General features: G+C 35.1%; 1 protein-coding gene and 1 non-coding gene across 4 annotated transcripts in view; one reads left to right on the top strand and one right to left on the bottom strand.

Annotated features, from left to right (window-relative positions):
- The window catches only part of BRWD3 (bromodomain and WD repeat domain containing 3), a 125384-nt gene that overhangs the window by 84159 nt on the left and 14772 nt on the right, over window positions 1-26453 (bottom strand). The window lies entirely within an intron of this gene.
- On the top strand, window positions 17356-17462 carry LOC137217715 (U6 spliceosomal RNA). The gene has a single exon (XR_010940217.1). It is a non-coding gene; the product is annotated as a U6 spliceosomal RNA (small nuclear RNA).

The raw sequence follows: 26453 nt of genomic DNA, 5'->3' as shown, positions 1-26453 counted from the left end.
TTATCTCAGCTTCAATTTACTAAGGAATGTAGCTCTCAAAGTTACAAAAGTGAAATGACAATACAACCCTCAAAACACTGGTTAGAACGGGGCAATCAATCAACATAATTTTAGTCAGAACAAAATGCCTGCTTCTCCATCCACTGTTGTTAAGGACCTGGCAACCTTGAAAAATAGTACACCTTAATTATGACACCTTTCTATCTGGGGAGCTGATACGGTAATAGTTTCGAACAATCAGCTACAGAGCATTTTCTCTTGAGTACTGATGTGAACATGCCAACCTTGTCTTGAAATACATTAAGAACTTTTGAGAAAAACATCTTTGATGTCACAATAATTTCTTTGTATTTAGCAATGCTGACAAATTCAATTAGTAGATAAACTAGTCAAATATACATACATATAAAATGTATTTAAATACGAAATATTACATTCAGAATCCACTATGTCTCCTAAGTGCTTCTCTTTAAATCTTTGTAGGATAAGTTTCCAAACTGTTCTCTAAAACATGATATATGAACTAACCCAACAAGAGACCAAAATGCTTAAAGATTCAAGTAATAACAAGATAAGACTTATTCAGTGTATTTTATAAACTTTTTAAGTCACAGAGATTAATAAACAGCTACAAATGGAATAATTGCTTTCTCTCTTTAAAAGGTATTTGTTGACAACCTACTATGAGCTAAAGCACTGTGACAGATACTAGAATACAACTTATAAACGAGTCAAATAAGATTCCCATCCTTGTGGAATTTACATTATTCCACTGGGCAAAAGCTTTCATCGTTTACTCAATTGCAGGAATGAATAAGATACTTTAATGAAGTGATCTGCAGAAATATATATCTCTCAAAATGTGTTTTTCTAATAAGTTCTGCAAGTGATGCTGATGCTGTGCCAAATTTGGGAACTACCAATTCTAGTCCAACTTCCCGCCCCACAAAATTATCCTTTCTATAATGTATCTGGTAGATAACCATTCAGCCTCTGCCTATACACTTCTAGTAAAGAGAAGATTATTTCTCAAAAATGAATGATTTATATGTTGAGCTGCTCTAATTTTGCAGAGACTCTACCTTTCACTGAGCTCAATTTCTTTCCCTCCAAGTTCCAGAGAATCACAGGTTTAGCCCTTGAGAGCTACACTTAAAAAAAAAGTCAAATCCCTTTGTTATATGGTAACCCATGAAATATTTAAAGATAGCTATCATTTGTGCCTTAAGTCTTCTCTCAACATGTGAGGTCTCCTCTATATTACTCACAGCCATAATTTACAAACACCTTTCTTTCCTATCATTCCCTATAGAAAAAAGCATTCTTTCACCATAAACACTACTGTGGTTGCTTTTTTCTGGTAAGGTAAGTCTCTAGTTCATCAATGTCTGAGCCTCTTAAAACAATACAAGGACTTCCCTGATGGTCCAGTGGTTAAGATTCCACACATACAATGCAGGGGGTGCGGGTTCAATCCCTGGTCAGGGAACTAAGATCCCACATGCCGCGTGGTACGGCCAAAAAAAAAAAAAAACAACTGAGCAAAATATCCCCAGTGGTCTGATCAGCACAGAGTACAGGGGATTATTTCCAGCTATGCCTCTATAAATGCAATTTAAGATTGCAAAGACTACATTAGTTTTCTAAAACAGCTGCCTTATGCTATCTAATAGTCAGATTAAAGTTAGTTTAACATTCTTTTCTAGTAAATGTATTTAAGGTTCTAGTGATCACCTCCTTCTTTTCTAAAAGTACACAAACCACTTATTAAATAAGCCTGTCTAAAATTTTCCTGGGGTTAAAGCTAAGTTCACCGATCAATAATTTAAAGATCTGTTCTTTGTTCCCTTATTGTACACTTGTCCATTGGTCATTTCCATTTCTCTTGTCTCCTCTGATTTCACAAAGAATACCTGCCAGTGAAAATTGGTTTAGTATACTGTGACTTAATTCATTTGGGACTCTTAAAGCAGCTAGGTACTCATGCATCTTGGGTTTTCTTTTCTTTTAACCATGCTAGCTCTATCCTTTATACAGTTTAGAGATCTTCCTCTTTGATAGAGAAGACTAAAGCAAAATATAATTATCCCCAGCACTTACATTTTAGTTATAAATTTATTCCATCTATTCCTTTTTAATAAATCTATAGGTTCCTTCCCCATATGCTAATTGGAACATTAAAGGTGTTTTGGGGGTATTCTTATATGGATTGAACCATATGAAATTGTTGATATTCAACCATTTTCTACAAATAGAAGTAGTAATTTTAAATGGCTCAACATAATAACTAAATTGGAGTGGGGAGAAATAAAAGGACATTCATTATTAGTTTGATATAGATATCCTGTTTTACCTCTCCATTAGGAAAGCATCATCCATACTGTCCAGTCTGTAATATAATCCAATATAAATTTCTCACTCAATCTCTACACACTGTTTTTCATAGCACAGCCACATTTTGGCCTATGGATTTGTAAATACATTTAACATGCACTGCTACTCCTTACCTTCCTATTAGATATGTTTGTTTAGAACCAAATATCACCACTCATCACACTTTAAGTACTAATACCATTACAAGTTTTGAATGTCTTTATGTTAAATTTTCTAGTTCACTTTGTTGCATTATATCTAATATTTGTAAATATTCTGCCTAACCTGTATGTTTTCTATCATGAATTACTGGTCACTTCCTCCTTTATGGATCTTTTCCCTATGTTATACCTGCTATACTTCATCATATTTTTTTTTTCTTATGGGTAATTTTACTAGTGCGAGTAACAAACAGTAAAATTAACTTATTTTGGCTTAATTTCCTGTGCTTTCTCCACATAAATTAGAAGTGGTAATGAACAGTAAAAGGGAGAGAATACAAGGTCACAGTTATCCCACAAGAAGACTCAAATTTTATGAAGAACATATTAAAGGATTAATTAAAACTGAATAAAATGCACATATTCTCCTGAAATCTATTTTTTCTATTAATATTTTAAATGCTATTTAATTACCTTTAGAAATTAATAATACTGAATTGTCTTTGAAAAAAGGAACAGAAAAATAGCATAATTTGAAGTGTATAATATTCTAGTGTATGTTGGATATTAATGCACCATTTTATGTAATCAAATTCTATTTGTTTCAAAATTACAATATGCAACACTGTGTCCCAAATTAATAAGGTTAGAACCAGACTGACTTTTTCATCTAGTCTTCAATAATAGCTTTGCCTTCCTCACTTTTTGGCATCCTGAATTATAAGGATGTGCTTCTTTTCTTACGTTACTCGTTTTTTCACTGTCCTCTCCATTAGTTATCCATCCCACCATTTTATAGGAAAAAAGTAAAATCTACCAATAACCTATAAAATTCTAGTGTTAGAAAAAAGTGTGTCTATTTTAGAACATTTGTTGAGTGTGGCACAAGATATACTATTTATTCTCTTGACTTCAAAGGTTAGTACTAGACCCTCAAATATTAAATGGTGATATAAAAAACTTAAAAAAAATAGAAGAATAACAAGGACACTTAACAACAGTAAATCCAAACTGAGGACTTATTACAGGGTTGTTGTACCAAAAAAACTGTATTAGTACATCAGCTTATTCCTACAATAGTTCAAGACCACACAGTTTGTTCTCCTAAATTCAGTCAATCACATCAACACACCTAGGTTAGTAAGCAAAAATAAATAGAAGCATCATTGTAAGTGCATAAATTCTGTGAAAAAATACCTCAAAGCACATTTCCTTCTATTATCTTCATACATGAAAGATAGAACATTATTAGACCAAAAAATGATTAGAAAGCCTAAGCTAAAACATACTGAAACAATTATATAACAGGCAGAGGACAAAAACTGTAAAGTAGTAAATAAGTTTAAAATTGGGGAAAGTTGTAATAAAGTATAAAATATTTGTTATTTTATACTAAATATAAGGTTTTATATTTTATATACTTAATAAAGAAAATGTTGAATTAAAATGAGTATTATAGAATTTCATACTCCACATGATTTCTTGCTAAGACACAGCTATCAGTAGCAGAATCCAAATTTAAAGTGCATTAGGGGAATGATGTCAGCATCATAATAGTTGAGTTTTTCTTTTCTTCTCTCCCCTCTGATGAACAACTAATTGGACAATAATAGCTGAGAACATCCGAATGATGGGAAAGGACTTGGACATACAAGTACATGAAGCTAATAGAAAACCTTATTACCACAATGCAAAAAGATGTTCTGTAAGACACATTATAATGAAAATTTCAGAAATCAATGATAAAGAATATTAAAGCCAGCAACAGGAAAAGAGAAAGTAACCTACAAAGGAAACCCCATTAGCCTATCAGCAGATTTCATAGCAGAAATTCTACAGGCCAGGAGAGTGTGGACTGACATATTCCAATTATTGAAAGATAAAAGTTGCCAGCCAAGAATACTTTATCCGGCAAAGTTATCCTTCAAAAGTGAAGGAGAAATAAAGGTTTTCTCAGCCAAACGAAAGCTGCGGGAGTTCAGTGCCACTAGACTTGCTTTGTAAAGAAACACTAAAAGGAGTTCTCCAACTGAAATGAAAGAACCAAAAAGCGAGATGATGACATATGAAATACTCTGGTAAAGGAGAAAAATGGACAGAATTAGAAAACTGTAATTCCATATTAGAATGGTATGTTAATCACTTAACTTTAGATACAGGTTAAAGGGAAAGACTATTAAAAATAACTATAACCACTATAATTTGATAATGAATACACAGCATAAAAAGAGGCAAATAGTGAAATTGAAAATAGAAAAGTGGAGGAAAAGGACTTCCCTGGTGGTCCAGTGGTTAAGACTCTGTGCTTCCATTGGAGGGGCCATGGGTTCAATCTCTGGTTGGGGAACTAAGATTCCACATGCTGCATGGCACGACCAAAAAAAAAAAAAAAGAAAAAGAAAGAAAGAAAAGTGGAGGAGAAAAGGGGTGGAAATCTTTAAAGGTGAATGAAGATAAGTTGCTATCAGCATAAAATGGACTGTTTTTTTTTTATCTATAAGATGTTTTATGTAAACCTCATGGTAACCACAAAGCAAAAATCTGGAATAGATTCATGAAACTAAAAATAGGAGAGACAGAGCATTCCACCATGGAAAACCAACAATTTACAAGGCAGGCAGAAACAATGGGAAAAAGAAACAATGGAGACATAAAACAACCACAAGGCAAACAATAAAATGGCAGTTGTAAGGCCTTACATATCAATAATCACTCTAAATGTAAATGGTTGAATTCACCAATCAAATGGCATAGAGTGGTTGGATGGGTAAAAAAACAAGACCCAGCTACATGCCATTTACAGGAAACTTGGTTCAGCTCTAAAGACATATAGGCTCAAATTAAAGGGATGGAAGAAGATGCTACTGGCAAGTGGAAACCAAAAGAAAGTGGGGATAGACATATTTATCAGGCAAAGTAAGACCTTCAAGCCAAAAATGATAACAAAGACAAAGACTGTCATTATATAATGATAAAAGGAGTCATTACATCAAGAAGGTATAACAATTGTAAATATATGTGCAGCCAACATAGGAGCACCTAAATATATTAAGCAAATACTAACAGGTCTGAAGGGAGAAACAGACAACAAAACAACAATACTAGAGGACTTTAATAGCCCCCTGTCAGCAATGGATAGATCACCCAGACAGAAAATCAATAAGGAAAGGTTGGAATTGAACATACTTTAGATCAAATAGACTTAACAGATATATAGAACATTCCATCCAATAGCAGCAGAAGAAACGTTCTTCTCAAGTGAACATGAAACATTTTCCTAAATAGATCATATGATAGGACACAAAACAAGTCTTAGCAAATTTAAGACTGAAATCATTCTAACTATCTTTTCTGACCATAATTGTATGAAACTACAAATCAACAACAAGAGGAAACCTGGAAAGTCTACAAATATGTGGAAACTAACCAACACGCTTCTGAACAGCCAATGGTAAAAGATAAAATCAAAAAGGACACAAAAAAACTATCTGTAAACAAATGAAAATGGAAACACAACATATCAAATCCTACGAGATGCTGCAAAAGCAGTTCTAAGGAAAGTTTATAGTGATAAATTCATGTATTAGAAAGACTGGAAATAAACAACATCACTTCAAGAAACTAGAGAGAAGAACAAAGTAAGCCCCAAGTTAGCAGAAGGAAGGAAATAATAGAGATCATAGTGAAAATAAATGAAATAGAGACCAGAAAAACAATAGAAAGGTTCAACAAAACTAGGAGCTGGTTCTTCAAAAAGATAAACAAAACTGACAACTTTAGCTAGGCTAAGAAAAAACAAGTGAAGAAAATAATATTAGAAATGAGAGACATTATAACTGATACTGCAGAAATACATAGGTTCATAGGAAACTACTATGAACTATTATATGCCAACAAATAGATAACCTAGAAGAAATGGATAAATTCCCAGAAACACATAAACTACGAACACTGATGCGGGAATAAATAGAAAATCTGAACAGATCAATAACAAGTAAAGAGACTAAATCAGTAATCAAACACCTCCCAACACAGAAAACCCCAGGACAGGTGGTTTCACAGGGAAATTCCACCAAAAATTTCAAGAATTAATGCCAGTCCTTAACAAATTCTTTCAAACTATAGAGGAGGGAACACTTCCAAACTCATTCTATGAGGCCAGGATTACTCTGATACCAAAGGCAGATAAGAGCACTACAGGAAAAGAAAACTACAGATCAATATCCCTGATGAACATAGATGTAAAAAATTCTCAACAAAATATTAGCAAGCGGAATTCAAGAACACACTCAAAGAATCATAGAAAATGACCAGGGCTTCCCTGGTGGCGCAGTGGTTAAGAATCCACCTGCCAAGAAAGGGGACACGGGTTTGAGCCCTGGTCCAGGAAGATCCCACATGCTGCGGAGCAGCTAAGCCTGTGCACCACAACTACTGAGCCTACACTCTAGAGCCTGCAAGCCACAGCTACTGAGCCTGCATGCCGCAACTACTGAAGCCTGAGTGCCTAGGGTCTGTGCTCCAAAACAAGAGAAGCCACCACAATGAGAAGCCCATGCACGGCAACAAAGAGCAGCCCCCGCTCCCCACAACTAAAGAAAGGAAAGCCCACATGCAGCAACAAAGACCCAACACAGCCAAAAATAAAACAAATTAATTAAAAAAAGAAAGTGACTAAGTGGAATTTATCCCTAGGATGCAAGGATGGTTCAACATACGCAAATCAATAAATATAATATATAACATTAAAAGAATGAAGCATAGAAATCACATAATCATTTCAATAGATGAAGAAAAAACATTTGACAAAATACAACATCCTTTCATGATAAAAACTTTCAACATATTGGGTACAGAAAGAGCATACCAACATAATAAAGGCCATATGCAACAAACCCATAGCTAACATTATATTCAATGGTGAAAAATTGAAAGCTTTTCCTCTAAGACCAGGAACAAGACAAGGATGCCCACTCTCACCACTCTCATTCAGTTTAGTACTAAAAGTCCTAGATAGAGCAATTAGGTAAGACAAAAAACTACAAGACATCCAAATCGAGAAGGAAGAAGTATAATTGTTGTTATTAGCAGATGATATGATTTTATATAGAGAAAATCCCAAAGACTCAAGTAAAATATGTTATAAGGAATCAACACATTGAGTAAAGTTGCAGGATATAAAATCAACATAAAGATATGAGTTGCATTTCTATACACTAATAATAAAACATCTGAAAACAAAACTATCCATTCACAATAGCATCAAAAACAATAAAATACCTAGGAGTAAATTTAACCAAGGAAGTAAAAGATTTGTACAAAAATAAATAAATAAATAACTACAAGACTTTGTTGAAAGAAATTGAAGATATAAACAAATGGAAAGAAATCCCATGTTCATGGATGCAAAGATTGTTAAAATGTCCATGCCACCCATATCTATCTGTAGATTCAACACAATCCCTATGAAAATTCCAATGGCATAATTCAAAATAAAATTCAAAATTCAGAAAAAACAATTCCAATGGCATAATTCAAAGAAATAGAAAAAGCAATCCTAAAATTTGTATGGAAGCACAAAAAAAAACCCAGAATAGCCAAAGCAATCCTGAGAAAGAACAAAGCCAGATATACCACACTTTCTGATTTCAAACTATACTACAAAGCTATAGTAATTAAAGCAGTATGGTATTGGTATAAACACAGACCCACAGACCAATGGAACATATTGAGAGTCCAGAAATAACCTTACATGTATGGTCAACTAATATTCAAAAACAGAGTCAAGGGAACCGAGAACACTCAATGGGGAAAGGATAGTCTCTTCAACAAATGGTGCTGAGAAAACTAGATAAACACAGGCAAAAAAATGAAATTGGACCCTTGTCTTACACCACTCACAAAAATTAACTCAAAATGTACCAGAGATCTGATACCACAAAACTTCTAAAAGAAAATGTAGGGAAGAAGCTCCTTGACACTGGTCATGGCAATGATTATTCACATATGACACCAGAAACATAAACAACAAAAGCAAAAATCAACAAGTGGGACATCAAACTTAAAAGCTCCTGCTCAGCAAAAGAATTAAAATGATGAAAAGACAACCTACAGAATGTGAGAAAATTTTTGCAAACCATGTATCTGATAAGGGGTTAATATCCAACATATATAAAGAACTCATAAAACTCAATAACAAAAAATCTGATTAAAAAGTGGGCAGAGGAACTAAACAGACATTTCTCCAAAGAAGACATCCAAATGCCCACCAGATAAATGAAAAGATACTCAACATCACTAATTGTCAGGGAAATGCAAAGCAAAGCCACAACGAGATATCACCTCACATCTTTTAGAATGGCTATCATCAAGAAGACAAGAGATAACACACACTGGCAAGGATGAGGAGAAAAGGGAACTGTTGGTGGGAATGTAAGTTGGTTCAGCCCCTATGGAAAACAATACGGAGGTTCCTCAATAAATTAAAAATAGAACTACCAGGGAATTCCCTGGCAGTCCAGTGGTTAGGATGCCACACTTCCACTGCAGGGGTCATGGGTTCAATCCCTGGTTGGGGAACTAAGATCCCACATGCTACACAGCACAGCCAAAAAAAAAAAAAAGAAAAGAAAAAAAAAACTACCATATTACCCAGCAATTCCACTTTTCACTATATTCCCAGAGGAAATGAAAACAAAATATTGAAGAGATTCACTCTCACTTTTATTCTGGTATTATTCACAATAGCCATGAGATGGAAACAACCTACGTACCCATAACAGACGAATGGATAAAGCAGTTGTGGTATACAATGGAATATTATTCAGCCATGATAAAGAAGGGCATCTTGCCATTTCTGACATGTATGGACCTTGAAGACTTTATGTTAAGTGCAATAAGTCAGACAGAGAAAGACAAGTACTATATAAAGACAGTAAGATGGTGGTTATCAGGGGCTGGGGAGTAGGGGAATAGGACAGATGGTTGAGGGTACAAACTTAGTAAACAGTAAATAAGTCCTTTGGATCTAATGCACAGTATAGTGAATATAGACAACAATACTGTTGTATAATTATCAAACTTGCTGACATTAGAACTTAATTATTCCAATCATTAAAATGAAATGATGATTATGTGACGTGATAGAGGTGCTAACTATCATTACAATGGCAATCATACTAAAATATGTAAATGTACCAACATGTTGTACACCCTTAAATTTACACAATGTTATATGTGTAACAAATATATTTCAATTTAAAAATGTGCATTAAAAATGCCCATTTTTGTAAAAAGCATAGGCTCAAATAAGCATTTGATTCAACCACAGGAAGAGACATTTGCCCACAGGTACAATTAGAAATTTAATATTTGTAATCATTTTCTGTCTTATGAAATTTTTCATTGAGATTTACATTTAAAATGTAACTGAGCTTTGTGCTCTTTAATTCTAGACACAGGAAATGCAGGAGACAGGAAAAACAGCTGCCTTTGGCAATCAGAAAATGCAAACCTGCTGTCTATGACAACATGGATGAACCTGGTGGACATTATGCTAAGTGAAATAAACCAGACGGAGAAGGACAAATATTACATGATTTCACTCATATGTAGAATCTTTTTTAAAAAGTTGAATTCATAGTAACAATAAGTAGAATGGTAGTTGCCAGAGGCAGGGGGGAGACAGAGGAGGAGATACTGTTTAAGGAGTACAAACATTCGGTTTTAAGATAAAAAAATTCTGGAGATCTAATATACAGCTTAGTGACTACAGTCAATAATAATCTACTGTATACTTGAAATTTGGTAAGAAAGTAAATCTTAAGTGTTCTCATAACACACACAAAAATGGTAACATGATAGGTAACTAACAGGTTTATTTTTTATTGTGGTAATCATTTCACATGGTAGACATATATCAAAACACCAAGTTGTACAACTTAAATGTATACAATATGTTTTTGTCAAAAATAAATAAATAGAAAGGAAAAATGCAAGCCAACACTAGTGAAGATTCTGAGAGGCTAATCAGCATTTCTGAGGCCCTAGAAAGTAATCTACACACAACCATGATTTACCTTTCTCTCTTTGAACTAGTGTATGTTATAGAATTGTGCTAGAGCTTGAAGGGACTTTAAAGATTAATTTTTACTCTAATAACTCATTTTACATATAAATAAACTATGATCCAGGTTGGTGAAGCAAATTTTCCAAAGTCATACAGGTGATAATTAACAGAGAAGGAGGGTGCTTGAACTTATGTCCAATGTTCTTTTTTCTTATACCACAGCTACCTGTCAGTTAGTGCTTTATGTTTAAACATATCAGCAATGTTTACCCCCCACCAAATAAAGGATACTGATGGGTCAAAGCAGTGAACTCACTCCTTGTTTTTCTGGGTACCAAGTCACTATTCAATATAAATGAGGACATGTGTTTGACAGACAAGGAGAGCAGGGCAAAGGATATATACAATAGTAATCCTGTGGGAAAATCAAAGAGCCAGGCAAGTAGCTCAACAGGTGTTGGCAGAGTGGGTTCTACCAATTCCCCCTATTTTGGCAGAATAATGGAGTAAAAAGACAACATAGTATTGAGAAAAGAACAAGAGGCCTAGCTTCTTCCTTATCTATAAAATCTATAAAACAGGCATAATACCACCTAAGTGACATGAATTTTGTAGAACATCTAGCACAGTAAGGTTTACTTTCTGTGAAGCTTAGTTCCTATTCTTCTTCCCTTTCCTTTCCTCTCTAGAATTTCAATGTTCTCACATTCCAAAATGGGTAGGGTGGAGGGAAGAGGGAAACGTTTGGTATTAGATCGGTTACTCTAATGATAGTAATCTCTATGCTAAAGAAAATAATAAAATACATACAAAAATATATTATCCATACATTGCCAACCAGAGTAGACTAAAAAAATCCCTTGTTATATAATAAAACTTAATATTTATTTAATACTTTTTATGTGCCAGGCACTACGCTAAGCACTTTATATGTTTAACTTAGTTAACCCTACAAAGTGAGTACTATTAACATCCCCTTTTTAAAGACATGGAAACTGAGGCATAAAGGGGTTAAATAATTTCTCCAAGATCCCAAGCTAGTAAGTGACAGAGCCAGGATTCAAATCTAGGCAATATGACTTCAGAGGCTGATCTCTTAACCAATATTGTATAACAGTTTTTCTGAAAATGAGAGAAAAAATTTTAAAAATTATCATTTGCACCAATAGGTAAACTGTGTCCCAAACCTTCTAGCCCAAACCAACCCATATCATAATTACATCTGCCAAATCATATAATCCCAAAACTATAGTATAAAAAAGCAAGATAGAATATGTTTTAAAAGAGATTGAAAACTCCTAGAAATAATAGGTGGGCTGAGCAAGGTCACAGGAAATAAGATCAACACACATAAATCAAATGCATTTCTATACACTAATACTGAATATGCAGAAACCAAAATTAAAAACACAATATCATCAATAGGAGTAGGGGGTTAAGAGGTACAAACTACTTGGTATAAAATAAATAAGCTACAAGAATATATTGTGCAGGGTTTCCCTGGTGGCGCAGTGGTTGAGAGTCCACCTGCCGATGCAGGGGACACAGGTTCGTGCCCCGGTCCGGTAAGATCCCACATGACGTGGAGCGGCTGGGCCCGTGAGCCATGGCTGCTGAGCCTGCGCGTCCAGAGCCTGTGCTCCGCAACAGGAGAGGCCATAACAGTGAGAGGCCCGCGTACAGCAAAAAAAAAAAAAAAAAAATATATATATATATATATATATATATAGTGCAGCACAGGGAATATAGCCTCTATTTTATAATAACCACAGATGAAGCATAATCTTTAAACGTTGTGAATCACTATGTTCTACACCTGAAACTTACGTAATATTGTAAATCGACTATACCTCGATAAAAAATAAAGTGTAAAAAAACCACACACATTTACAATCACTCCAAAAATTAAATACTTGGATATATACTTAACAAAACATGTACAATATCTGTATGCTGTAATTATAAAATGCTGATGAAAGAAATCAAAGGAGACCTCAATAAATAGAGACATAGCATGTCCATGGATTGAAGTCTCGACATAGTAAACACGTCAATTCTCCCAAATTGATTTATAGGCTTAATGCAATTCCTTTCAAAAGGCTTTTACAGACATTAATAACCCTGTCCTAAAATTTATATGGAATGGCACTGGCCCTAGAATGTTGAAAACAATCTCGACAAATAATAAAGTGAGAGGGACTACTCTTTCCAACGTTAAGCCTTACTATGTAACTACAATAATCAAAACAATGCGGTCCTGGTAAAGAGATAAACACATATATCAATAGAACAGAATAGAGGACCAAGCAGATCCACACAAATAGTAACTGATGTTTGAAAAAAGTACAAATCAAATTCAATGGAGGAAGGATATCATTTTAAACGAATGGTGCTGGAGCAACTAGATATCCATTGATAAAAAATAATGAACTCCCACCTAAACTTCAAACCTAAACTTCTCCCAGTTTACCAACCCAGCACCTTTGCTTATGCTATTCCTTTAGCCTTATGCCTAACCTCTGCCATTTCATCTTGTCAATATCCTTCTTATCCTTGGAGGCATAGCCTAAAACCATTCTTTTTCATGAAATCTTTCTCAATCACTTCAGCCAAAACTAAACCCTCCTGTTTCACTTCTTATCGTGGTCCTTGTATTAGTTATCTGTGCATATCTCTGATCTAAGATTACAAGCACTTTAAGGATAGAGATTAATGTATCATGTACTGACCTAGTTCAGTCAGTACATGATAGATTAACCATGTACTGATTAATGTACTTCTAGTACCTTGGAAGCAAAAGACCCTCAAGTATTTGCTTAATTAATCTGGTCCCACCTTTCCCAAAATATCCAACCATAATTCATACTCCTCCAGGGCATAAATTTTCCACTTAAAATCATAGAAGCCTTCTTTTCTGTCCTATGCAGATATCCTCTCATCTGTAATGTTCCACCCTTCAAGTTATAATTAATCCTTCAAAGTTCATCTCAAAGGTCACTTATTCCTTAAAATCTTTCCGTGTTTCTCTTAATCAGTTTCACCTCTCCTTCCTTCCTTACTGCCCATTACTGTATTTCCCTTAAATCACTTAGTCTATGTCTGCTTTAGACAGAACATTTGTGCTTCCTCCCCCAAATTCATATATTGAAAACCTAATGTCCAATGTGATGGTATTAGGATGTGGTACCTTTGGGGAAGTAAATTAGTGACCTTATATAAGAGGCCTGAGAAAGTTCCCTTGCCCCTTCCTCCATGTGAGGTATCTATGAACCAGAAAGCCAATTCTAACCTGACACCAAATCTGCTGGTACCTAATCTTCGACTTCTCAAACTCCAGAACAGTGAGAAATAAATCTTGTTCATAAGCCACCTCGTCTATACTATTTTGTTATATCAGTCCAAAAGGACTGAGACAATGCCTTGTACTATAATCATAGTCCAGCATCTGTCTAAACCTCCCCAAAGAGTAAAATTCTTGACAGCAAGGACTGCCCTGAACATTAGAAAAGGTTTTGCATATATTTGCTGTTCAAGTATTTGCTGAATTGAATAAAAATTATTTCTAGTATTCAACCTTCCAAAACCATTGAGAATATAAATTCCATAGTAAGTTTGATAGGGAATATTGATCAAATCTGCAATTTTCTTCTTATGACTTACAAGATATCATTTCTGATTCTCATTTCAAGATATCATTACTGCCTCTCTAAACCTTGCCTTCTTAGTTTCTTATATTGTTTTTCTACCCTGACTCACCCTTGATGAAATGCTAACAGTTCACTCAAATTCTATCCTGGGATTTCTTCTCTGTTTTCATGCTGTCCCTGCAATCTTACCTACCCATATACTAATTACTGCCAAATCTTTATCTCTAACTTACATCTTTCACCTGAGCTCCTGGACCACATTTTCAACTACCTAATGGACATCCTTCCCCTCTACCTAGATGTACCACAGATGGAGAGTTCCCAGATCACATTCATTATCCTTCCATCACAAGTTTTCTACATTCTCCCTCTCCTCAATTTTGTTACTAATAGTTTTACTCTTCCTCTTTTATACCCCACATCCAACCAAACTGTATTATTCATCTCACCTCCAAAATTTTGCTTGAATCAATCCAGTTATGTCCATTTCTGTTGCTACTACCCCCACACTCATCATCTCCTGTCTATACCTACAGTAAGAGCCTTCCCTCTGATTTCCCTGCCTGCCTCCTCCATTCTCTCTCCTCTCCAATTTATCCTATATTCTGCCACCTGAGCTGTCTTTTCAAAATAAAAATCCAATCATATACTTTTCCCATTCAAAAGTACCCAATGGTTCTTCAGTACCTGTAGTATAAAATCTAAATTCATTAGTGTAGAACAGAGGTTGGCAAACTTGGGTCCATAGGCCAAATTCAGCTTACCACCTATTTTTACAAATACAATTTTATTAGAAAACAACCATGCTCATTCATTTACATATTATCTAGAGCTGTTTTTACACTACCACAGAGTTGAGTAATTGCAACAGAGACCAAATGATCCAGAAGGCCAAAAAAAAATTGACTATCTGGCCCTTTATCCAAAAATTTTGCTGACTCCTGGCACGGACAGTTCCGAATAATTGGGCCCCAACCTCCCTTTCCAGTTTCATCTCCCACCACAAACTCTAGGCTCTTACAAGGGGTTCTATTATGGCAACTAGGAAATATATATTACTTACTTTGCTGAGACTTTTGTGGAAAGGGCACTGGATTTGGAGACAAAGAACAGGTCCTGAAACTTAAGTTTAGATACTAAAAAAGCACCCCACTACAGTTGCATGTGAGCTAGATAATCTTTTTGTGATGATAACTCAAATACCAGATGTTTAACCTATGAGTCATTATTATCACTATCAACATTATTATCAGCGTGTGATCCAATATCATAATTACAAGTTACATTTGCATAACATTTTAAAGCTTATAAAGTAATTCCAAAGACATCTCATTTGAGTTCACAGTAATCCTGTGAGATCCGAAGGCAAGCATTTTCTTCAATTTGTAAATGAGGAAATTAAAGCCCAAAGAAACTGTCTTGCCTAACATCAATACATAGCAGACCCTTGGTTCAATCCAGGTCTCTTGATTCTAGTTCAACAGTCTTCTTACTTTTAAGTGCTGTCTATTTAATGACATTGTAGAAAATATATAATGAGCCTGAAATAGGAAATAACTATAACATCAAAAATTCTACATTATATTCCTCAATCTTCCCTCTACCTGCAAAAGACAGTGAACAAAATCGGCAGGGACTCTGGTATCTACTAAATTGGGTTTTACTGGAAAGTTCACCAAGAACCGAAGTGTTGGTTTGAGATGGCCACATCAGAGTTGTTAGACCACTATTCTACTCCACTCATTATTTACAGTGGAGAAAAATCTGTTTGTTTTAAAATTATTGTACACTGGCATGGAATTTTGAACTGGTGTTAGAAAATGTCTGTAGACCAAAACAAAAGATTTTCAATTCAACAGACTAAGAATATCCAGAAAAGCCCTTAAAGACAATAACAAATTGTTGTAGCTTGACCATGTGTTTTTAAAAGATTTATAAGAACACATGTTGAAAGAATCAAAACCTATCTGGGACTGAAAGAGTAAATGTCAGTTAGGACTGAAAAAGAAAAAAGCAGCCCTGCAATTAATCAGGCTGGGAGGACAGACACAGATAAAGCCAGCTGAAAAGTTAACAGGAAACACTGTTTTTCCCAAGGTCATGCAGCAATTGTAAAATATCATAGCGACCCCTTCTTTGGGTGATTACAGCTTTCTTACCAATGATGCCCCCATCCTCACTTTGGTATTTTCATTTATTACTGAAGCGAGATACCCAAGTCCTAAACCACCCAGCTTCATGACCACACCCAACCCGTAGTTAATACCCACTTCTCTCAATTTACCTCAGAATCAGCCACCAATCCAGAACTAATCCTGGCTTCCTTCAGACACTCCTCAAAATTCTTCAGTGGTAAGCCAAAATTTACTAAAGACACTTCCCTCCTCCCTCTTGCCCAGAGGCCTTCCACGGTGCCTCAGCAGTACACTCCCTCACTAAGAGTAAATAAATTTGATTTTTTCAAACTACAGGCTTGTTCCTGGTGGTCTTTGTTTGATGAGACTTGCACAAGGTAAGTTATTTTGAATTACCCTACACATTCAGCAGTTTAGTACTGATAAAAGCCCTCCTCGCTACAAAACAAACAAAAACAAAAACAAAACACACTTGAACTGGACTTCCCTGGTGGTGCAGTGGTTAAGAGTCAGCCTGCCAATGCAGGGGACACGAGTTTGAGCCCTGGTCCAGGAAAATCCCACATGCTCTGGAGCAACTAAGCCCGTGAACCACAACTACTGAAGCCCACGCGCCTAGACCCCGTGCTCCACTACAAGAGAAGCCACTGAAATGAGAAGCCCGTGTACCGCAACAAAGAGTAGCCCCTGCTTGCCACAACTAGAGAAAGCCCGTGCTCGGCAATGAACAGCCAACACAGCCAAAAATAAATAAATTAATTAATTAATTAAAAACACTTGAACCTCAACCAGAAAATCACTAACCACAAGAAAATTTCACTGCCGATAAGGATGAATAACTCACTGAATTCTACGGCTTATATCACAGGAAATATCTGATCAATGATGCTAAGAGATAATGACATCTACCATATCTTTGCCTGCCAAAGCCAGGAAACTACCATATCTGCTGGGAAAAAGAGTATATCATCGTGCTTGCTTCAGCAGCACATATACTAAAATGGGAAGGATACAGAGAAGATTAGCATGGCCCCTGCACAAGGATGACACACAAATTCGTGAAGCGTTCCATATTTAAAAAAAAAAAAAAGAGTATATCATCAACTTGGCATCAAGCTCCAGATAAAAACCAGATGTGTGCAAATGGGTGATATTATTCGATTTTTAACACAAATGAGTCACATAACTCTTGAGCAATTTTATCTGTCACCTACAATCTAATAACATGCTATACAAAGTGTTCATGAAATCCTTGTGTAATTTGCTAATTTTTAAACTTTAATACAGATTATATAAAAAGTAGAATATTTCCAATTCTTCTGCAACTGGCATTGAAAGATAAACTGAATTAATTGTTTAAAAAATAGGTCAAGCTAACTTCCATAGAAGCCATAAACAACCCAGAGAGTTTAAAGGTGCCTCTTTACCAGTAATGCTTTGGAAATAGCAGGTCTAGCTATTTTAAAGAATAATCTCAACCCCTTTGCTAGGCCAGCCCTATGAGAGGAATGAAGGACAAAGGACATTATTACCAAAAGCATGTTCTAATATGATGCCTATAGCATCAAGAAATGTTTTAAAATCCACTAAAACAACTTCATAACAATAAAGCAAAGTTGTGACCTTCTAAGAAATAGTAGTTATATACCTACCTCAAAGACAAACCTCAAGAATGTGGGGGTAGGGTAGAGGATGAAGGAGGGAGAGGGGTGCTTTCAGCAAAAGCTTAAGACAATCAAAACAGTACCAGGCTCAACCGATAATTGCTAACCAAATAAAAGACTTAAGGCTTTATACACACAAGGCAGAAAGGATTATTGTTCACAGATCAGACTTCTTACACCACACCCATCACTATCAACATCATCTTCAAAAACAGTTTTTCAGGAAACAAGCTGTATTTAAAGAGGGCTAAAATATTCTTGGATTAGTCTTTTCTCTTTTACAAAAAAGTCAATTGATTAACATTTGTAGTTTTATTTTTTAATTTTTATTAAAAAATAAAATAATAGCATATATACGACCTTATGATTGGTTAAAATGCAGTTGAACATATCAATCAACTCCTATAGGTAGAGAGGACAATAAGAGACCAAGAAAATACTCTGCCAAGAATATTGGAAATTGACTCATGAAATTCAGTGTTAATTCCAGATTTAAAATGACTAGTGTTTTCTGTGTGAAACTTGGTTTGGGATTTCCCAAAATAGCTCTAACAACAAATTAATATAAAGTCTTAAAAGAAGCCAGAAAAAAGGGCAAAAATGAATTTTAATAAAACCTGAAAACTGTAGTAGAAGCACAACAGAATTATTTCCTTCATGGATTTGATGCTACTATGAATCAAATTATATCTCTGAAACCTTAACCACACAGAGTAACAGCTTCACAGTCTTTAAGGCTGATGCCATTCCCACCCCTTAACACCCATCCACAGTACAATTTAAGTAAACCTAGTAAGTCCTACAGGCTATTGGTATTCATGGTCATTGAATGTCTTATTGCTAGGATAATATCATATAAGATATGGCAAAGAAACAATATTTCTAATTCCATTCAGGCTTTCTGCAAAGTTCACTTAATATAATTTGGGAATAAATATCCTAAATCTTTATTTTACTATCTTCTTCTAAACCATTTAATTTGATTTGGTTATCATACACAGACATTTTAATTTTAGACTGCCTTTTCCTCCAAATAAACAAATCTAAACTGTTTTACAGCTTCCCTTTGTGAACTATAAAGTTCTATTTCTATAAGGTACTGGGTAAAATGTATAGAACAAATACTAAAAGATCCTTTTAGAATACTCTGGTGTGTGTTGAAAGAAAAAGCTAAAGAAATGACAAAGAATAATGAGGAAAGGAAAAAAGTGTTCTTAATAGGATTAAACAGAAATTATTTTTTCATTATATTTTACATGATCATACTAAGACACAACAAAATCTACTTTCTTTCAAATAAAGGAACTAAAATTATTATCCTAATATTAATATAATATTGATTCCAGAAATGGACACAAGGGGCTAAAAACTCATATAAGCTATATAAAACCATAAAAATGCCTTTAAAAGGGATGCTTCCGTTTCCATGTGGCAGCAATCATAGCACTTCCATTCATTTAATATTTAGTGAGCACTCACAATGTAGCACTTACAAAAGACTCTGAGTTTATATTCCAGTTCTAATTACTTGCAGGTGTGACAAGAATCCCTTGCTCCTCTCCAGATACAAGAAAGTAATAACTTTAGAAGCAACTTGCTTCATGCATAATTATCAAGTACAAAAAGGAGGAAGGTGAAGTGGAGGGAAGCAGGCAACAAAAAGCAAGGCTTGGCCAAAGTGTGATGCTCGGGCAAGAGACGAGAACTACATAAAATCAGAGGGAGAATGACAAATATTCCTGGCAGAAACCCAGCCAACCTCAACCAAATAAAGTTTACCTTAGAGTACTTTCTTTCAATTTACATTTACATATTAACAAGAGGTAGATTTCCCACCTCCAAGTGAATTCTGGCTTTAAGTTGACATATAACCATACAACGGCCAATAAGTCAAGAGCCAATCAATGTTAAATGGAAGCTTATGGCAACAGATAAATATGAATTTGGCTACAGAGTTAATACAAGCCTCCTGAGTTGTATAAGTTGTAAATTACAGGCCTACTACATAAATTACAGGACATTGCTATATGTCAATTGTACTAAAGATAAAAGAGGTAAAAAAAGGTTTAGAGTCTTACAGCATCATGCCCTTGACCCAGTTTAGAAATACAAGCATGTACATTTGTTCCTTGGGTATAATGTTAAGTCTCAAACTAAAATGAACAAGGCATCTTGCTGCCATTTCTATGGATAATTTTATGAAAATTGTTTAGAATGTGATAATTAGGACAATTTCTGAAACTCTTACCATGATGGGTAATAACTATAATACTAGTTCTTCCAAATATTCATTTCAAACAGACATGAAACAGATTTTCAAAATTATTTCTGTACTGACAAACTCTCAAAGCAGAGCTGTACTTGTATGAAATTATATTTTCAAGTTTTAATATGACCACTACAAAGTTTCCAAAACAACTACTAATTTTTAAAGGGATGAAGAAATAACAATACATAGTGATTATAGTGCAAGATCTCAAACAATACTACAAATATTAATTACATATGCCCCAGGATTTCTTTCAGTGGCATTAGGTATTAATACTGTTTTGAAAGAAAAAGACTCACAGGCATAGAAAACTTATGGTTACCAAAGGGAATGGTGGTGGGCGAGGGAAGAAAAATCAGGAGTTTGGGATTAACACATACACACTACTATTTATAAAACAGAAAAACAACAAAGACCTACTGTATAGCACAGGGAACTATATTCAGTATCTTGTAATAAACTATAATGGAAAAGAATCTGAAAAAGAATTGATAGATATACATATATGTTACTGAATCACTGTGCTGTACACCTGAAACTAACACAACATTGAAAATTAACTATACTTCAATTTTAAAAAGTTAAAAAAAGAATAAGACAGGGACTTAATATGAAAAGTACTGTTTTGAATTTAGTTCAATTTTTTTCCTCTGATTTAATTTGACACAATGCAAAACCAACTTGATTAGTCAAGCATACAGCTAATGAGGTGGCATGACTGGAGCTTAGACCTGTAATAATGTAAATATAGGCATTGTTGGTCTTGCCCTATAGGAATTTGGAAATTCATTCCTGGTAAATTTATTTATTTATTTTTCCTGGTAAATTTAAGTACACATATATTTAAAGTATTACAGCTGTTAATCTGGAGAATGTAATCTGGGAATTAACTCCCAAGTTCCATTCCCATGCTCCCTCTCCTCCACTTCATTAAATTACTAAATAACATTGCTGATTAACTGCACAAAAGATGGGAACATTTGAATAAATAATCCAATATAGTAGAGAGTACAGAAGGTCAGAATTTTATTGGTTTTGGCCAAAGACAATTGTAAAACTTTAATTGGAAAGAAGTGGCACAATATGATCTTTAAAGTGAGTTACTAAAATCATAATAGGAAATGCTAAAGGCAGTTTCTAAGTACAAAAATTGGAAATATTCCAGGTTAAGTATATAAAGTGAATCATTAGGCAATATATTATTACCAAATTATGCACCTATCCAGAGGGCTGCTTACGGATTCCCACACTGGTCTAGATCTGCACTGTCCATTGGCTATATGCGGTTACTGAATGTCAAATTACTTAAAGTTCCATAAAATTAAAAACTTAGACCTCAGATACAATAGCCACATGTGACTAGTGGCTACTGTTTTGGGTATCGCAGGATAGAACATTTCCATTATCACTGAAAGTTATATTGGGTAGCACTATACTATATAAAATACCAGTTAAAGTGAGTGCCAAGAAATAACTGGTACAATTCCAACTATACTGAATAAAATTTTAAACGTGGGACATATCTCTTTACGATAAAAATTCTACAGAAAGTAGGAATAGGGACTTCCCTGGTGGTCCAGTGGTTAAGAATCCACCTTCCAATGCAGGGGATGCAGGTTCGATCCCTGGTCGGGGAACTAAGATCCCACATGCTGCAGGGCAACTAAGCCCATGTGCCGCAACTACTGAGCCCACGCACCACAATTACAGAGCCCACATGCTTTGGAGCCCGTGCACCCACGCACCACAACTAGAGAGAGCCCATGCAATGCAATGAAAGATCCCGTGTGCCACAAATAAGACCCGACACAACCAAAAATAAAATAAGTTTTTTTTAAAAAAAGGAAGTAGAAATAGAAGGGAACATCCTCAACCTGATAAAGAGCATCTACAATCATACTTAATGGTGAAAGATTGCCTGCTTTCCCTCTAAGATCAGGAATAAGGCAAGAACATCCAGTCTTACCACTTCAATTCACCATTGTACTTGAGGTACAAGCAGTTCAAGGCAAAAAAAAAAAAAAAGCACTATAAGGCATAAAAGATTACAAAGGATAAAGTGAACCTGTCTTTATTTGTGGACAACATGATCATCCATGTAGAGAATCCCAAAGAATCTCAAAAAAGAAAAAAAGGCTATTAGATCTAGTTAGTGAATTTTGGATTAGCAATATACAAAAAAAAAACAACAACTGTGTTTACTAACAACAACTGGAAACTGAAATTTTAAAATATACAATTTAAAATAGCATCAGAAACCCTTAGGGAAATATCTCACAAAACATTGCTGTGAGAAATGTAAAAAGACCTAAATAAATGGAGAATTATACTATGTTCCTGGAATGAAAGGCTCAATGTTAAGATATTAATTTTCCCCAAATTGACCTACAGATTCAATGTAATCCCAAACAAAATCTCAGTTGCTTCTTTTTATAGAAATTGAGACACTAATTCTAAAATTATACATTGCTAGTAGGAATACAAAATGGGATAGCTACTTTTGATATAATTTGATAGTGTCTTAAAGTTAAACCTGCACTTACCATATGATCCAACAATCCACTACCTAGCTATTTACCCAGAGAAAGGAAAACAGATGTTCATGCAACAACCTGTACAAGAATATTTATAGGCCTTTATTTATAATAGCCAAACTCTGAAACAACCCAAATGTCCATCAATAGATGAATGAACATACAGAATCCAGTGTACCTATACAACAGAATACAACTTGCTGAAATGATATGCATGAATCAAAAAAGAATTAGGTCTAAGTGAAATCAAACAGACACAAAAGGCTACATACTATATAATTTCATTTAGATGACATTCTAAATAAGGCAAAAGTACAGTGATAGATTAGTGGTTTCCAGGGATTGAGGAATAGGGCATTGACTGCAATGAGGCATGAAAGAAATTTAAGGGGTGATAAAAATGTTCCATATTTTATTGTGTTGGTGGTGGTTATACAAATGTATTCATTTGTCAAAACTCATTGAACTGCACACTTAAAAAGGCAGAACTTGGGAATTTCCTGGCGGTCCAGTGGTTACGACTCAGGGCTTTCACTGCCAGGACAGGTTCGATCCCTGTTTGGGGAACTAAGATCCCACAAGTCATGCGGCGTGGCCAAAAGAAATGGGGGGAGAACCTTTTTATGTAAATCATACATACACCATAATATATGACTTAAAAAATAAAAAATGATGTGGCTAATCCTTTATCTTTTGAGTTCTAAGTGTAGATCTGTTATAAAAGGAAGTATCGGTAACATCTGACCATGAAATGTTTTTTTTTTTCCTTTGGCCGCCCCACACAGCTTGTGGGATTTTAGTTCCCCAACCAGGGACTGAACCTGGGCTCTCGGCAGTGAGAATGTGGACTCCTAACCACTGGACCGCCAGGGAATTCCCCATTAAATGGTTTAGAAATAGACTGGAAGGCAAGCAGTGTAACGTATGCCAGTCACATACTTCTCTGGGCTTTGGATTTTTCTGCTCTAAACAGGGGTTTGCAACCCAGTTTCCTAAATCTGCTCCCAGGAAACTTTCAGAATGTTACAGGTGTTCTGGGAAAAGGATTTCCACTGCCAAATTACTTAGATAATGCTCCCCTTAAGATGATTCACAATGCATTTCAGCATATGAGAGGATCTGAGCAGTCCTACGTGCATTCATTTCTTTCTGTATTTTTTTAAACTCAGTGTTTCCCACATTTAATTGACCAAGGAACCCTTTTATCAAGAAATAGTTTTGCTAAAAGTTCTTTCTAGTGCTAAGATTCTGTGATAAAACCTTCAAGACTTACCTTCATGATTAAGTTTTATTTATACAGGGAAACTATAAAACTGATTTTAAAGTAGCTATGGAAAGCTGTACCCCACAAGGAGAAAACTGTCTCAAATAACAAATTTTAAAAGATTTTCTACTTATCTTGTTTACTTTCGTAGTCAACTCCTCTGAGTTTTTATCAGGTTCTGAATTTTAAATATGTTGAACTTAAGTATCTTGACTAGTATATACTACATGAAAATACATCATGATTGAGTTATCTCTATTTCAATAGCTCATCCCCAAATAACATGGCAGATTTAAGAATGTGAAAGCATCAGTGACAGGGACACTAAAATTCCTAAGCAATTACCATTATGAATAACAAAATGATTGTCAGAATGTAAAGCATTTACTGTACAAAACCAACAGAAGTTTGAATGTATATGCACAGTAGAAAGAATTTTTTAAAAGAGAAGGAAAGAGGGACTTCCCTGGTGGTCCAGTGGTCAAGACTCCATGCTCCCAATGCAGGGGGCCTGGGTTCGATCCCTAGTCAGGGAACTAGATCCCACATGCCACAACTAAAGATCCCACAAGCGGCAATGAAGATCTCATGTGCCACAACTAAGACCGGGCGCAGCCAAATAAATAAATATTTTTAAAAAAGAGAAAGAGGGCTTCCCTGGTGGCGCAGTGATTGAGAGTCCGCCTGCCGATGCAGGGGACACGGGTTCGTGCCCCAGTCCGGGAAGATCCCACATGCCACAGAGCAGCTAGGCCTGTTAGCCATGGCTGCTGAGCCTGCACGTCCGGAGCCTATGCTCCACAACGGGAGAGGCCACAACAGTGAGAGGCCTGCGTACCGCAAAAAAGAAAAAAAGAAAGAAAGAAAAAAAGAGAAAGAGAAGGAAAGAAAGAATAAAGAAATATTGAAAACCTAATACTCTACAGGTTGCTCTTCAGTGCTTCACATATGACCACTGAAGGAAGTATAAAGCATATAAACAATGTTGATAGTACGACTAAGACTATTATATCTTTTGAACATAAATAAATGCATGAAAAATAAAAGCTATCTCAATTCAATTCAATAAATTAATTATGAGTAAAGCTTAAGGGAAAAGTGAACACCAGAAAATTCTGGATGATAAACAAACTGCCCCTGAAAATGAAAAAAAAATAAAAAAGTTAAAAACACCATGTCCAACTAGACCCAACCCAGTAGTCTACTTTTTCCAGTAATATCCAGGCTATGGAAGAGTAGTGTTAGCAATATATATCAAAGAATCCAATTTATCTTAATAACACTTATGAATCTTTATCAATGACTTCATCTAAATATTTTTAAAAATTATTTCTAGTCTAAATTTATTTAACCTCTTTGGGTAAATAAGTTCTATAAGCTAATTACATAAAATAGTATTCCTTAAAAAAAGTAATCTTATTTTTCAATTTGAATTTAAGGCATATTCTCTAGGCACTAGGCACTATATAAAATAATGTAATTTTTCAGAAGAGTGAGAAAATAGGAAAAGAGTGGCAGTTACTCATCTTGCTGCTTGGTTCTGTACATTCTTTGCAAGAATTAACTTTAGTATAAATGGATTTGTTAGCTAGATCTCCTCAGGAACCACTACTATTATTTCTTCATAATGGTCTGGCCAGAGATGACCCAGGAATAATATGAATGGGACATGTGAATTTCAGTAAACTACAAGTGGGAAGGGTGATTTTTTCCTTTTAATAAAGACATAAAATTTATTACATCATTATAAGTTTGGCAAGCAGCTATAAGCAGAATGTACTTTTGCTTCCTTCTGAAATCTATCTTTACATAGTTCCTGTAAAATCTTTGAGCTCAGCACAGAAATATGTAAATAGACATCCATATGGTAAAAAACACCTGAAATATATAAAAAAGGAAATGCTTCTGCTAAGAGGAAAGAAAGAAAGAAAGAAAGAAAGAAAGAAAGAAAGAAAGAAAGAAAGAAAGAAAGAAAGAAAGAAAGAAAGAAAGGAAGGAAGGAAGGAAGGAAGGAAGGAAGGAAGGAAGGAAAGAGAAAGAGAGAGAGGGAGAAAGGGAGAAAGGGAGAAAGAAAGAAAGAGAGAGAAAGAGAGAAGGAGAGAAAGAGAGAGAGAAGGAGAGAAGGAGAGAAAGGAAGAAAGGAATAAAGAAAGGAAGAAAGGAAGGAAGGAAGAAAGAGAGAAAAATAGAAAGAAAGAAAGGAAGGAAGGAAGGAAAAAAAAGAAAGGGAGGGAAGACAGGAGAGGAGGAGAGTGGAGGAGAGGGAGGGGAAGGGGAAGGGAGAGGAGGAGGAGGGGAGGAGGAAGGGAGGGGGAGGGGGAGGAGGGGAAGGGGAGGA

This window comes from Pseudorca crassidens, chromosome X, assembly GCF_039906515.1.
Source record: "Pseudorca crassidens isolate mPseCra1 chromosome X, mPseCra1.hap1, whole genome shotgun sequence".
NCBI classification, from domain to species: Eukaryota; Metazoa; Chordata; class Mammalia; order Artiodactyla; family Delphinidae; genus Pseudorca; species Pseudorca crassidens.
This window is presented reverse-complemented; position numbering and strand designations above follow the sequence as displayed.